The 14,317-nt window shown below is 44.3% G+C and overlaps 1 protein-coding gene across 4 annotated transcripts in view; it reads right to left on the bottom strand.

Moving 5' to 3' along the window:
* Positions 1-10,547, bottom strand: part of LOC138283788 (golgin subfamily B member 1-like) — a 409,771-nt gene extending 399,224 nt beyond the window's left edge. For 2 of the 4 annotated variants that reach the window (XM_069221869.1, XM_069221870.1), the window contains exon 1: positions 10,333-10,524. The gene's annotated coding sequence lies outside the window, so the exon portion shown is untranslated. Of the gene's footprint in view, positions 1-10,332 lie in introns of all 4 variants that reach the window. The other 2 variants (XM_069221871.1, XM_069221872.1) reach the window with 2 other exon arrangements.
* Between the last annotated feature and the right edge of the window lie 3,770 nt (positions 10,548-14,317).

The following is a 14,317-nucleotide window of genomic DNA, read 5'->3' as shown; positions in this document are numbered from 1 at the left end:
AGGATTCTGGGTAACAGAACCTGGTCCGAGCCCCGCAAGTCACCCCTCCTTGGATTCCCCTAGGTCTCTAGTTTTCAGAAATGCACAGGTTTGGTAGGTTTCCCTAGGTGCCGGCTGAGCTAGAGGCCAAAATCTACAGGTAGGCACTTCGCAAAAAACACCTCTGTTTTTTTCCAAAATTTAGGATGTGTCCACGTTGCGCTTTGGGGTGTTTCCTGTCGCCGGCGCTAGGCCTACCCACGCAAGTGAGGTATCATTTTTATCGGGACACTTGGGGGAACGCTGGGTGGAAGGAAATTTGTAGCTCCTCTCAGATTCCAGAACTTTCTGCCACAGAAATGTGAGTAACATGTGTATTTTTAGCCAAATTTTGAGGTTTGCAAAGGATTCTGGGTAACAGAACCTGGTCCGAGCCCCGCAAGTCACCCCTCCTTGGATTCCCCTAGGTCTCTAGTTTTCAGAAATGCACAGGTTTGGTAGCTTTCCCTAGGTGCCGGCTGAGCTAGAGGCCAAAATCTACAGGTAGGCACTTCGCAAAAAACACCTCTGTTTTTTTCCAAAATTTAGGATGTGTCCACGTTGCGCTTTGGGGTGTTTCCTGTCGCCGGCGCTAGGCCTACCCACGCAAGTGAGGTATCATTTTTATCGGGAGACTTGGGGGAACGCTGGGTGGAAGGAAATTTGTAGCTTCTCTCAGATTCCAGAACTTTCTGCCACAGAAATGTGAGGGACATGTGTTTTTTTAGCCACATTTTGAGGTTTGCAAAGGATTCTGGGTAACAGAACCTGGTCCGAGCCCCGCAAGTCACCCCTCCTTGGATTCCCCTAGGTCTCTAGTTTTCAGAAATGCACAGGTTTGGTAGGTTTCCCTAGGTGCCGGCTGAGCTAGAGGCCAAAATCTATAGGTAGGCACTTCGCAAAAAACACCTCTGTTTTTTTCCAAAATTTAGGATGTGTCCACGTTGCGCTTTGGGGTGTTTCCTGTCGCCAGCGCTAGGCCTACCCACGCAAGTGAGGTATCATTTTTATCGGGAGACTTGGGGGAACGCTGGGTGGAAGGAAATCTGTAGCTCCTCTCAGATTCCAGAACTTTCTGCCACAGAAATGTGAGGGACATGTGTTTTTTTAGCCAAATTTTGAGGTTTGCAAAGGATTCTGGGTAACAGAACCTGGTCCGAGCCCCGCAAGTCACCCCTCCTTGGATTCCCCTAGGTCTCTAGTTTTCAGAAATGCACAGGTTTGGTAGGTTTCCCTAGGTGGTGGCTGAGCTAGAGGCCAAAATCTACAGGTAGTCACTTTGCTAAAAACAGCTCTGTTTTCTGTGATATGTCCACGTTGTGTTTTGGGGCATATCCTGTCGCGGGCGCTAGGCCTACCCACACAAGTGAGGTATCATTTTTATCGGGAGACGTGGGGGAACGCTGGGTGGAAGGAAATTTGTGGCTCCTCTCAGATTCCAGAACTTTCTGCCACAGAAATGTGAGGAACATGTGTTTTTTTAGCCAAATTTTGAGGTTTGCAAAGGATTCTGGGTAACAGAACCTGGTCCGAGCCACACAAGTCACCCCTCCTTGGATTCCCCTAGGTCTCTAGTTTTCAGAAATGCACAGGTTTGGTAGGTTTCCCTAGGTGGCGGCTGAGCTAGAGGCCAAAATCTACAGGTAGTCACTTTGCTAAAAACAGCTCTGTTTTCTGTGATATGTCCACGTTGTGTTTTGGGGCATATCCTGTCGCGGGCGCTAGGCCTACCCACACAAGTGAGGTATCATTTTTATCGGGAGACGTGGGGGAACGCTGGGTGGAAGGAAATTTGTGGCTCCTCTCAGATTCCAGAACTTTCTGCCACAGAAATTTGAGGAACATGTGTTTTTTTAGCCAAATTTTGAGGTTTGCAAAGGATTCTGGGTAACAGAACCTGGTCCGAGCCCCGCAAGTCACCCCTCCTTGGATCCCCCTAGGTCTCTAGTTTTCAGAAATGCACAGGTTTGGTAGGTTTCCCTAGGTGGCGGCTGAGCTAGAGGCCAAAATCTACAGGTAGTCACTTTGCTAAAAACAGCTCTGTTTTCTGTGATATGTCCATGTTGTGTTTTGGGGCATATCCTGTCGCGGGCGCTAGGCCTACCCACACAAGTGAGGTATCATTTTTATCGGGAGACGTGGGGGAACGCTAGGTGGAAGGAAATTTGTGGCTCCTCTCAGATTCCAGAACTTTCTGCCACAGAAATGTGAGGAACATGTGTTTTTTTAGCCAAATTTTGAGGTTTGCAAAGGATTCTGGGTAACCGAACCTGGTCCGAGCCACACAAGTCACCCCTCCTTGGATTCCCCTAGGTCTCTAGTTTTCAGAAATGCACAGGTTTGGTAGGTTTCCCTAGGTGGCGGCTGAGCTAGAGGCCAAAATCTACAGGTAGTCACTTTGCTAAAAACAGCTCTGTTTTCTGTGATGTGTCCAGGTTGTGTTTTGGGGCATATCCTGTCGCGGGCGCTAGGCCTACCCACACAAGTGAGGTATCATTTTTATCGGGAGACGTGGGGGAACGCTAGGTGGAAGGAAATTTGTGGCTCCTCTCAGATTCCAGAACTTTCTGCCACAGAAATGTGAGGAACATGTGTTTTTTTAGCCAAATTTTGAGGTTTGCAAAGGATTCTGGGTAACAGAACCTGGTCCGAGCCACACAAGTCACCCCTCCTTGGATTCCCCTAGGTCTCTAGTTTTCAGAAATGCACAGGTTTGGTAGGTTTCCCTAGGTGGCGGCTGAGCTAGAGGCCAAAATCTACAGGTAGTCACTTTGCTAAAAACAGCTCTGTTTTCTGTGATGTGTCCACGTTGTGTTTTGGGGCATATCCTGTCGCGGGCGCTAGGCCTACCCAAACAAGTGAGGTATCATTTTTATCGGGAGACTTGGGGGAACATAGAATAGCAAAACAAGTGTTATTGCCCCTTGTCTTTCTCTACATTTATTCCTTCCAAATATAGGGGTGTGTGTAAAAAAGACATCTATTTGAGAAATTCCATGTAATTCACGTGCTACTATGGTCACCCCGGAATTCAGAGATGTGCAAATAACCACTGCTCCTCAACACCTTATCTTGTGCCCTTTTTGGAAATGCAAAGGTTTTCTTGATAGCTATTTTTTACTCCTTATATTTCAGCAAATGAATTACTGTATACCCGGTATAGAATGAAAACGCACTGCAGGGTGCAGCTCATTTATTGGCTCTGGGTTCCTCGGGTTCTTGATGAACCTACAAACCCTATATATCCCAGCAACCAGAGGAGTCCAGCAGACGTAACGGTATATTGCTTTCGATAATCTGACATTGCAGGGAAAAGTTACAGAGTAAAAAGTAGAGAAAAATTGATGTTTTTTTCACCTCAATTTCAATATTTTTCTTTTTCAGCTGTTATTTTCTGTAGGAAACCCTTGTAGGATCTACACAAATGACCCCTTGCTGAATTCAGAATTTTGTCTACTTTTCAGAAATGTTTAGGTTTCTGGGATCCAGCATTGGTTTCATGACCATTCCTGTCACTGACTGGAAGGAGGCTGAAAGCACAAAAAATTGCACAAATGGGGTATGCCCCAGTAAAATGCCAAAATTGTGTTGAAAAATTGGGTTTTCGGATTCAAGTCTGCCTGTTCCTGAAAGCTGGGAAGCTGCTGAGTTTAGCACCGCAAACCCTTTGTTGATGCCATTTTTAGGGGAAAAACCACAAGCCTTCTTCTGCAGCCACTTTTTCCAATTTTTTTGAAAAAAACTAAATTTTCCCTGTATTTTGGCCAATTTCTTGGCCTCTTTCAGGGGAACCCACAAAGTCTGGGTACATCCAGAATCCCTAGGATGTTGGAAAAAAAGGACGCAAATTTGGCTTGGTTAGCTTATGTGGACAAAAAGTTATGCGGGCCTAAGCGCGAACTGCCCCAAATAGGCAAAAAAAGGCCTGGCACAGGAGGGGGAAAAGGCCTGGCAGCGAAGTGGTTAAAGAGGCCAGAGATGGCTTTAGGATTACACTGCCTCAGTATTCTGTGACTGCACATTTAAAAGCAGCAGCCGCATGTTTCAAAGAAGAGCTTTGGGCACAGCATGTTTTTATGTACAAATTAACCACTGGTCTACAGGCTTTAAGAAATGCTGTTCATGAGAAATAAGCCAGGCCTACTGCCTTTGTCATAACTTTTCATAATACACAGATCAGACCTATGGCAGACTTTTCCCAGTGAACCAATCAGTCATAAAGGCTACATCACTGGCTTCTCACAATAACCAAGTTAGGCCTACTGCATTGAATGTACACTTTCATACAATACAACCATCAGGCATACAGTCATAAAATTACAAATGTATACAAAATTGCAATCGGCAAAGCAAAATACTTCTCTAATAAGAGGGCCTGATAAGGATCATCACAGTGCAAATCTTCTATCTCCACAGTTTCCCAGATGGGGTGTTCAACAACAAAACCCTTACCTGCTACGCTAATATGTGAGACTACATATCATAATATAGCTCTCTGCACACTGTAACACCAAGTAATAAAAATCCACTCCTAAAATATATTGACTTAAAAATATGCTTTTACAATAAATATGCCAGGTCTACTGCCTTTGGCATAACTTTTCATAATAAACAGAGAAGGCCTGGGGTATTGATCACTGGCTTGCCAACATAACCAGCTTCGGCCTCCTGTTCTGAATATAAGCTTTCCCACATGTCAAAAAGTAGAACACAGTCACTGATTTTCCAATCCACTTACTTGCTTTGTCAGTAAAAGTTATGCTACAAGGCTTCAATCACAGACTGAAACCTTATTGACAAAAACAAAGAAAGCAATGAGTGGAAACCTAAATAAATCAAGCCATTGCTAATTAATTTGGGCTGCACTCCGACCCATCACCGTTTTGCTTTCTTTGTGCAGCTACAAATAGGACCAAGCAAGCGCAAATCAGCAAAGACCCTGCTCCAACTTAAACAGTCCAGTCCGAACTGCTATTTCCCTTGTGATTGTGAATACATTTCTAGTCTCAATTAAAAGCCATAGGTGCGATGGGAGTGCTCAGACGTGGTTCAGTGCTCAATATGTCACAGGAGTCAAGGTAGATGTTTCTGATGAGATCCAAAGAGGTCGGTTTGGAGTTGCTTGCTCTACCATTTAGAGGTTAAAAGGCCTAGCAGTCCAGCCTGGATGTCCAATGTAGAATTCCGCCACACTGGCAGCAAAGCCTCCTCAGCCACAAGGACAAACAGACATTCTGCCAGCCAGACTCCAAAGCTCTTTAGATCAGCTCATTCATTAATGGTCATGTATTCTAACAGATTTCACAACTTATTTTTCACCCACATTTTCACTTCCAACATTTGATTTCTCAGAGTTGTCAGTCATTATTTTCTGCCAAAAGATTTTCTCAGAGGTTAGCACATATTTGCAGACGCCATGCAGAAGTACAATAGATTTTGGAGCAATTTGCAAAGTAACATTTGGCTCCATGAAGAATAAAAGGATGCATCTTTAAACTGGCACAGGGATTTAAGAAAACGTTTGAGCTGACGGTTATCTAAACGAGTTAATTTTTTTCAACAGCATATAGGGCTTTGATCCCAGATTTAGCTCCGCCTTTCTTCTTTTCCAAACGTCTCTAACCTTTTGTAGTGTTTTGTACTTGGTGAAGGTACTGTGGACTTTTCACAAAGCATTAACAAGCCATTACAAAGATATGGGTAGGGTGTTTTCTGGTGGAAATATGTCATCCTGGTGGCAAGAAAGCACTGATTCAAAGACCACCTAAGGTTCGGGCAATGGATGTATCCTGCTATAAAATGAAAATGCAGGATGCATATCAAAAACATTAACTATATTTATCTGTAAACTCTTTTCTCTGGTTTTTGTCAATTTAAGAATAATAAACCAGAATCATTGTTATCTGTGGGGAGGGGCACAGTACCCTCTGTGGCATTTCGAACAAGCATTTAAAAGTAAGCATATTTATGTTTCATGAAGCATAAAAACAAATCTTCTCGGAAAATAAAAAAAAACTGTTCACACATAGCTCTCATAAATATGTCACGCCGAGCACCGCAAATACTGTACAGAGACAACCACAAGTTTTACTAAATATTTCCATGCTCAGTGCAATTCTCGTGACAACATTCCAATAAGGAAATGTTTACATGACACATCATTCCAGCACACCACTTCAACAGCTCGCATGCCCAGTACAGCCGCCTGGAACAGGGCGTGGGCTACAGTGGCTTCGCCGTCTCAGGTGGAAAGCTCGCTTTATTTGCGAAACTCCAAGCAACAACATCGCAGAAGAAAACACGACAATCCTACTTACGAGAACTGCATGTAGTAGCTACGCTTTAGACAATCTGCCCTGATAACAAAACTTACTGGATCAGATAGATAATACTCTGGTCAGAGAAAGAGAGGTCGTCCAAGTAAAGTATGTCGAGCGCGTTTACAGGAATGAAAATCTGTTGTAAGTCTGAGTTCAACTTGGTACTTCCGACGTTTGCAAGAGCTGTAAATAAGAGACCCCTTTTAATCAAATGAATAGTGCTTCATCTACCAAACTAGGGAGGAACCCCGGGCCATATGTACTAAAGCATTTTCCCATAGACACAGTATGGGTAAAATCCTTTGGTACATCTGGCCCCAAGTCACTATGATTGTGGCCTTGACAGAATTCAAGCTCGTGGTCTGCAGATCACAGAGGGTGTTTGAGCCACCTAGCCAGCTGAACATAACAGGGTAAGGTAAAACAAAGGATATGTAAACCACAGCTAACCGAGCTGGTAACAGCTGCATGTCATGTTGCTGAGCTGCCAAGAAGGCCAGAGTTAAAGGGTTAGTGATCAATAAATAAGTGAAGGGTGTGTTTGTATCGTGACAGGCTACACTCCACTATGGGTAATGCCGCCGATTACAGAATTGAAGAGGTTGGTTGACAGTGCCATCTGAAATGTCTCTTACTAAATGTATTTTGAGGGTTGCAGATCGAAGGGGGAATACATCAATATCAAACACGTAATTCACTTAAATTCCACTGAGGGACTAAATTCTAGAGAGAAATTAGGGACACACAACGAGAATATTCGGAACAGTCAATGGGGAGTTTTTTGGGACATTGGATTTATTTTGTTAGATTCACAGAAAACGAGTCAATGATCAGAATGTGCACGTCAATGAATCATGTAGCTCATCTGCTTCCAGTCAGCAGCCCTATGTCTTACATTTAATGAGCTTCTCTTACCAGATTAGAAGAAGACGATTATACTGCCATTCTCTTCATTTTACAGCGAGGGATCGCTCGCTGCTGGTAGAGCTCAGAATTTGTCTCCAAGGTGGGGAGAAGACGTTTTGCTATTCTTGGCCACAAACGTTCTTCCTATTCACCTTAACTTTCCAACTAAGGAGCCTAGTGGTCGCCGACACCTAGAAGCAGCTAAAACTGTAAAGTGCTAAAAAATGTGAGTCTTTACTCCGAAGATATGCCTTGCTGTCGAGTTTAATCTGGCAACAATGGGACATTCGTGGCCTCTACAAGGAGGAGTTCTTTGGACACTTTAAGAAAGATTCTGACACAGACAAGGGAAATTCACACAATGAGAGGATTTCAACACAAGGGCATGAGGGGGCTATTCGAGGATAATGAGGGGCAGTTTTCAAAGGAAGGGATAGTATCCTTCTTTGGCAAAATATGTGGGGGGACTCCGACACAAAACAAAGTGATGTTTAATTACAGGAGCGGTAGGACATTGTAGGTTTGACAGACCAAGGGCGGTGCAAATAAAATGGCAATTACTGAAAGATCGAAGAATGTCTATATCAAATGGATGCTTTGGATCAATACCAGACACCTTCCAACACTGAATTCAGGCAAGGGCCGATAAATGCTCAGAAAATGGAGGATATTTTGACAATGAGGGAATGTCACCACAGGGTGCGATTCTGGTGCAATGAAGAACTCTTGGCGCGCTCATAGTTCAGGTTGCTGTCAGAGCCAGGAGAAGCAAGTGATAATAATTAGTGCATGGGACAAAGTGCGCAACAGTGTCACATACGGGGAGAGCAGAGAGGGATCGACCAGACAGTGCTTCGCAACAGTACAGCAATAAAGCCATAAAATAGCAGTTCACATCTTGCGAATTTAGAGGCCATACGATACATACAAAAAGCCCCTCGAATTTGCCTCCACAACGGAGAAGACTGGTGCGAGGGAGAGCTGAAGAGGGATACCCGAAAGATTTATATTTATGTATTTATTGAGCTGCAATAATATTTTTGCAGTGATGGTCCTAGACGCCTTATGGGAGCGGGTGGAGTGGAATCCGGTGACATGAGTTCGGACATGAGTTCTTACGTCAGGATTGGAATGTCACATTGGTGTGAGGAGGTTTAACGGTGCTGGTTGCATTTCATGTGTCTCCGTTACTATTTATGATGTAACTTAAGGATTCTTCTTAATAAACCTGGATTAAGAAGGAACGAAGTGTCATCGCAGTTACAACAACTTTCACAAGAAACGTTGTGACAGGATAACGGTACAAATGTAAGTTTCAGTTATGGATGGGGATCACACAGAGGAGTAACTGCTGTAAGGAATTGATTATAATGCAAGAAAATGAAAATACGTCTATATACACTTAAGAGTAACTTCTAACAAAAGAGGTGACAAGAGTAAATAAGGAAAGAGAGAGGCAGAGCCTGATGAGTTATGACAAAGATAGTAGGAGCAAAGGTGTGAGACAAAGTTTGAAGAAAGAAGTTTAGCAAGAAAAGGAAGGGAAAAACAAAAAAAAGTGAAAGACTAGGTAACATAAAAAAGCATATTTGTAGGATACATAAAGGGACAGTGAAACTAAACAAAGAAAGAAAAAAAATAACAGGAAAATATATGCATGAAAAAATAGCTGTATGAGCCAATGGGGCGGGAGAAATGAAATATAATGAAAGAAAGATGGGAAGGAGGACGAGAGTAAACAGTATAATAAGAGGCAGCAAGGAGGGACAAATAGGTGGTGCAAAACAAACATGTATTAATGCAGCTAGAGGAATGATGAAAGACAGCGCAATAAACTGCAAAACGTGAGAATGAGGAGATAATACTGGATGGAAAAGCAGCGAAAGAAGGGAAAAAGAAACAAAATGCAACAGTGGAAGAAAGAAACATGGGGCGGAATTAATACTTCGAGATGTGCACTAAATATCAGGGAGAGAAAAATAAATATAGACACATAAGTGAGAACACTTAAAATAAGAGTGAGGATGAGAAAGAAAGACGAGATAGCGAAGGAGGGAATTTGGTGAAAGTCAACAAGGAAAACGCAGGGATCCATAAAATAATATGATGCTTGTAAGGCAGAGGGCGCACATTTCCACGCCTGTCGTATATCCTAAGTGCACCCCACAGAAACTCAACTGGGTACTTACAGGTGCTTTGGCTCATTGAAACGCCTATGTACAGACGCCCTAGCAGAGCCTGCAGGGAGCTAAGCGGAGCGCTGGCACCAGATCATGCTGGCGGCTGGTTGAGCCCATATCAGGGTCTGCAGCATCTCAGTTGAGTGTAATCAGAAGCCCAAATGGAGGTCTGATGGAGCACAGTTGGGTGGCAGTAACAGCTCATTTTGTGTTTGCCTATTTCGTGACAGACTGCAGGTGCGCCCTTGGATATCCCAATAAATTCCATATTGAATTTTCAAAAGTATAATACTACCTTAAATACATTCCTACTACACGATCTAATACACCAAATACTATTTTCCACTTTTTTGTTTCACAACAGAAAGTGCCAAAAAGTACAGTGGATAAAATGTGAGGCAGGGCCAAATTTCATCATTTTGGCTGGGGCAGCACTCTGCCATGAAGCACTTAGATGAGTCAGACCGTCGGCCTCCGAGTTATAACAGTGGTTTTATCAAACTAAAAGCTAGGAGTGTGCACTGTTTGTTTGGCCCAAATGGAGGAGAAGAATGGGCGTTTGGGGAGGAGAGGCGATGAGGGCTATTTTTGGAGTAGGAATACGTTTTGGTCAGTGATCGGTATTTTGTTATGATTCTGCTGTTATGAGTTGTTCCAAAGCAGCGATCGGTATTCATTTTTCGGCAGAGCTGGGATATTCTGCCACATCAGGATACTTTGATGACAATTATTTCCATTGCTGGCATACTGATGGGTAATTAATAAATATTATGTCAGTCGGGTGCATCTTCGATCAGGTTGCGTATTCCGCCTCAGTGACCGTCACTCGAGTATCAGTCACCGGAGTGAGGCCACAGAGGGCCTTTTCCAGAGCCCCTCCCCCTTCGCAGCTCACCTCCTCCACTTACCTGGCCAAGTGCAGAGGTGCTTGTAATGCCCCTTTTAACCAATCCTCGTCAGGGGAAAGAAGAAGATGTTGAAAGTGCTCTGAGTTTCCTTGGATTTTTATTATTTTTATATATTTTTATGTCTGCCGGTCCCTTCCCTCGGGGCTCAGCTCGTCTAAACTAACCCACGGCCATCTTGCTCCAGTGTCTGACAACAAGCACGGAGAGAGAACAGCTGAGCGTGTCGTCATCACGCAGACAGATCACGACGTAGGACACAAGTAAGGGGCGATTTTGAACAAGCAAGTGAGTCCTTCAGGTTGTTGCCCGCATACGTACTCATCTAACGTGGCAGCCATCTTTGAATGCACCACGAGTCGCACAAATACAATTCTGACATTTGAAAATGTCTACATACCTCTTTATCCAAGTTGCACATGGACTTCACTCATTCGTTAATTTAGAGTTCCATTACGATATATAAAATATAATTTATATCTTTTATATTGTAACATAGATACATGTTAATAACATAGCACAAACAAAAGCAGAGATGCAAACTCTGTTTTTGTTCACGGTATGTAAAAGTCCCAAAAATAAAATGTTGAGGATTGTAACATGCTCTAAAATCCCCCTCCAAGAATTAAGACCGAGGGCCTAATTATGACATTGGCAGTCCAATGCTGCGATGGCGGTCGGACTGCTGCGGTTCAGCTTGGCCAACCGCCACATCACAAGGTTGGCGGGCAGACCTACCAAACTACCTCCATTCCCGCCAGGATCTTCCATCCTGAGGGGCTGACGTTGGGTTCAGGTTGTAATCAACAGGGAGGCGCTGAAGTCAGGGCCGGCCTGGTGATTACAACCTTGTTCTCGCCAGCCTTTTCATGACTGTGCCACCGCCATGAAAAGGCTGGGAGAGAACAGGTGCAGAGGGGCCACAAGAGGGCACCTGCACTGCCCATGTCCGGTGCTGTTGTCCCCTGCTCAGGAACCTAAAGAAACTGTACATACTTTTTATGAGAGATCATTGCAAGTGTTCAAACAGCATAGTGGGATGGCGAATCCCAAAAGCAAGGATATTGGAAATTTTGTGTCCCGGTTTGTGACAGGATTGTGACCTGAGATTAGTTTGATAAGTCAGCATCATTTGACTTGCTGGCAAAATGAGTTGATTGATGAGATCGTGAAGTAGGCAAAATATTGCAGTGATGAATTGGACATGAAACAGAAGGGGTTGAAGGAAAAGTTCATGTTTGTTCAGATAAAAGCAGCATAAATGGGAGATCAAAATCAGCTATATACAGGAAATGCAGTGGCACGCATGGTGGTGTATACCAGCAAGGAGGACCTGTAATACATGCTGGAAACGGTGTTCCACAGGGTGAGGTCATGGTGTCCCTCCTGACCCAAGTGCTGGGATAACCGTGGCAACATTAAAGAGATCTAGTCCTTGCCATTATTGTAAGAAGTTGGAACATTGGAAAAGGGAATGTTGACCAATAAGGGAATGAATAATAATCAAGTCCAAAATAAAGGGTTTGTGCAGAGTGAGATTGGTAACCCCGTACATCCACAGAATGTGCCAAAGCCATGGATGCAAAGTCCTGACCTGCCACAAGCTCCAGTGATGCAGGTCTATCAAGCCCCTATCACTCAGCACAATGCAATTGGTCCTAGATTCAATACCAAGCAGGTTTCAAATTTTAATCAGAACACTTTCCAAAACCAAAATGAATTTCACTAGTTTCCCATGTTTGGTTCCTTTGAGAGCTATGGCTCAGACCAGTCACAATGACTGTGCCTGAGGGGGAGGAAGAGTGTGCACTTGGTGCAGTCCTAGAGGTAGACCAGAGTGGTCCATTCATAGAAGGCAAGTTGAATGGCCATCCATGTCATTCTTTTTTTTTTCAAATCTGTTTATTGATTTATTTCACATAACAATCCGGATATACATCCGGGTACAACATTACTGCTTGTGTTATTGTATCGACATAAATTAATATAATTTGTAGTAAGCAGAATAACTGTAGTCAGAGATCTAAAAGTAAAAATAAAAGAGATATAGAAACATACAAAAAAGTAATGTAGAACTGCCTGTGAGGGATCCCGTGCAGGAGTGGGGGGGGGGATCCAGCGGGGGGAAGGCCAGGCGGGGTAGAACGGAGGGGACAACACCGGTCTGAGCGGCGAGAAAGTTGAAACGTTATGCAAGCTCATGGTGAAATTATAGTCTGCTCCGTGATCAGGACCGGGGAATACATTTTTTTTTTTTAATTTATTTAATTATTTATATTTTTATGTATTATTGTCAATCACAATGGTTCCCATCATATGAAGTGTAAAGCAGTTCTATGTGGTACTGAGGTAGCTTCTTAAACATTTCCAGCCTCTACTTCTTGACCCCCATGCTAAACTGCCACGTGAATGTGCATGGCATGTGAAGACAGAGCTACTGGGACTTCAAAGTGGCCGAGTATCATCTTTATTTTCCAGCTTGGTAACAAGGGAGTCCCATGTGTCCACCCCCTTGACCATCACCCCTCTATCTTGGAAAGAGTGCAGTACCTGCGCCTCCGCTCTAGCCCAACGCAACAGCTCGCTTGACCAGCGGTATGTGTCTGGCACACTCAGTGCCTTCTACTGCATCGCTAGGAGGCGTTTAAATAACACAAATGCCAAGTCGATACACTTATGCACCTGTTTCCCTCCTCTGTGTCTCGGGCGATACCCCAGTAAACAGGATTCGAGCGTGGGAGATAATGGATGTCCTAACCATTCAGCAGTCAGTGAAGTTATGCCTTGCCATGCGCCCAACACCGGAGAACAGTCCCACGTCATATGAAAGAAAGTGTCATCCGGATCCCCGCATCTTGGGCATTCCGTGGGGATAGGTAGGCTTGGTGTAAATAATTAAATTGCATGTATCGGAATCGAGAATTACGTGAAACTTTGTATGTCAAAGTGAGTGCTGTGTTCCACGCTTGCTGTGTCAGTGGCGCAGACAAAACTGCATCCCACCTAGCCTTCGCTTGTATCTGTGCCTCCTCTGGGCATGCCAGCAGTGTTCTATATATCCAAGATATGTTAAACTGTGTGCCCATACCAGCTAGTAATTCATGTTGAATAGGGGCCGTCAGGGCTCACGTTCCCCGCTTTTCCATGTGGCACGTACAAGCTGGTGTAGAGCACTGTATGCTATGAACCAACCTTGTCCCAGCCAATGCTGCATATGACAGGAACTGACCCTCCTCAAAAATGTCCCCTATTGTTTGTATGCCTTTTGTGGGCCGAAAAGACAGTCTATGCTGTCCAGCCACCCTCCTGATGTTCGGGATGGCCATCAGGAGAATCCTAGGTGAGTATAGCGTGGCCCGATTCCCCATTAACACGTAATAATGCCAATTCCACTGAGCTGCTTTCAACAGGATATTATGTAGGTGCGGTGGTCCATCATGATCTAGCAGCCTTTGCAGCACATTAGTGTGGCCCAGGGAAGCATTCCCTATCCGAGCCTCTGAGCCTATGGGGTCCTGCATCCAGCGGAAGATCCAGTGTATCTGTGCGGCTGCATAATACAGCTTGTAGTGCGGGGCTCCCAATCCTCCCTGCGCCAGCGGTAAGTACATTTTGGCTAGAGCCACCAGACAACGTCCATTGCCCCACACTAAGTCGGTCAGCAGGCTGGACAGGGTCCCGAAAAAACCCAAGAAAGTGTCAGAGTCAGTGCAGAAAAATGATATAATCACAGCAGCAGAATGATCATCTTTGCGATTGCCACTCTCCCCAGTGGGGACAGCGGGAGTGAACACCAAAAAGGTAAGGAGCCTCTAATGGACCTGATCGCTCATTCCAGATTACCCTCTCTAAGGTCTATAACACCATGGTATATATGTAACCCTAGGTATTTGAAAGTAGTGTAACACCATGGCAAAACATAAGTCAAGGCTGTGGGCCGCTGAGACTCCGGGACCAATTTCATTGGAAATTGACAGGACTTTGTCCA

This window comes from Pleurodeles waltl, chromosome 3_1 (assembly GCF_031143425.1).
Source record: "Pleurodeles waltl isolate 20211129_DDA chromosome 3_1, aPleWal1.hap1.20221129, whole genome shotgun sequence".
NCBI lineage: Eukaryota > Metazoa > Chordata > Amphibia > Caudata > Salamandridae > Pleurodeles > Pleurodeles waltl.
Note: the sequence above shows the minus strand (reverse complement) of the source record. Positions and strands in the feature narration are given on the sequence as shown.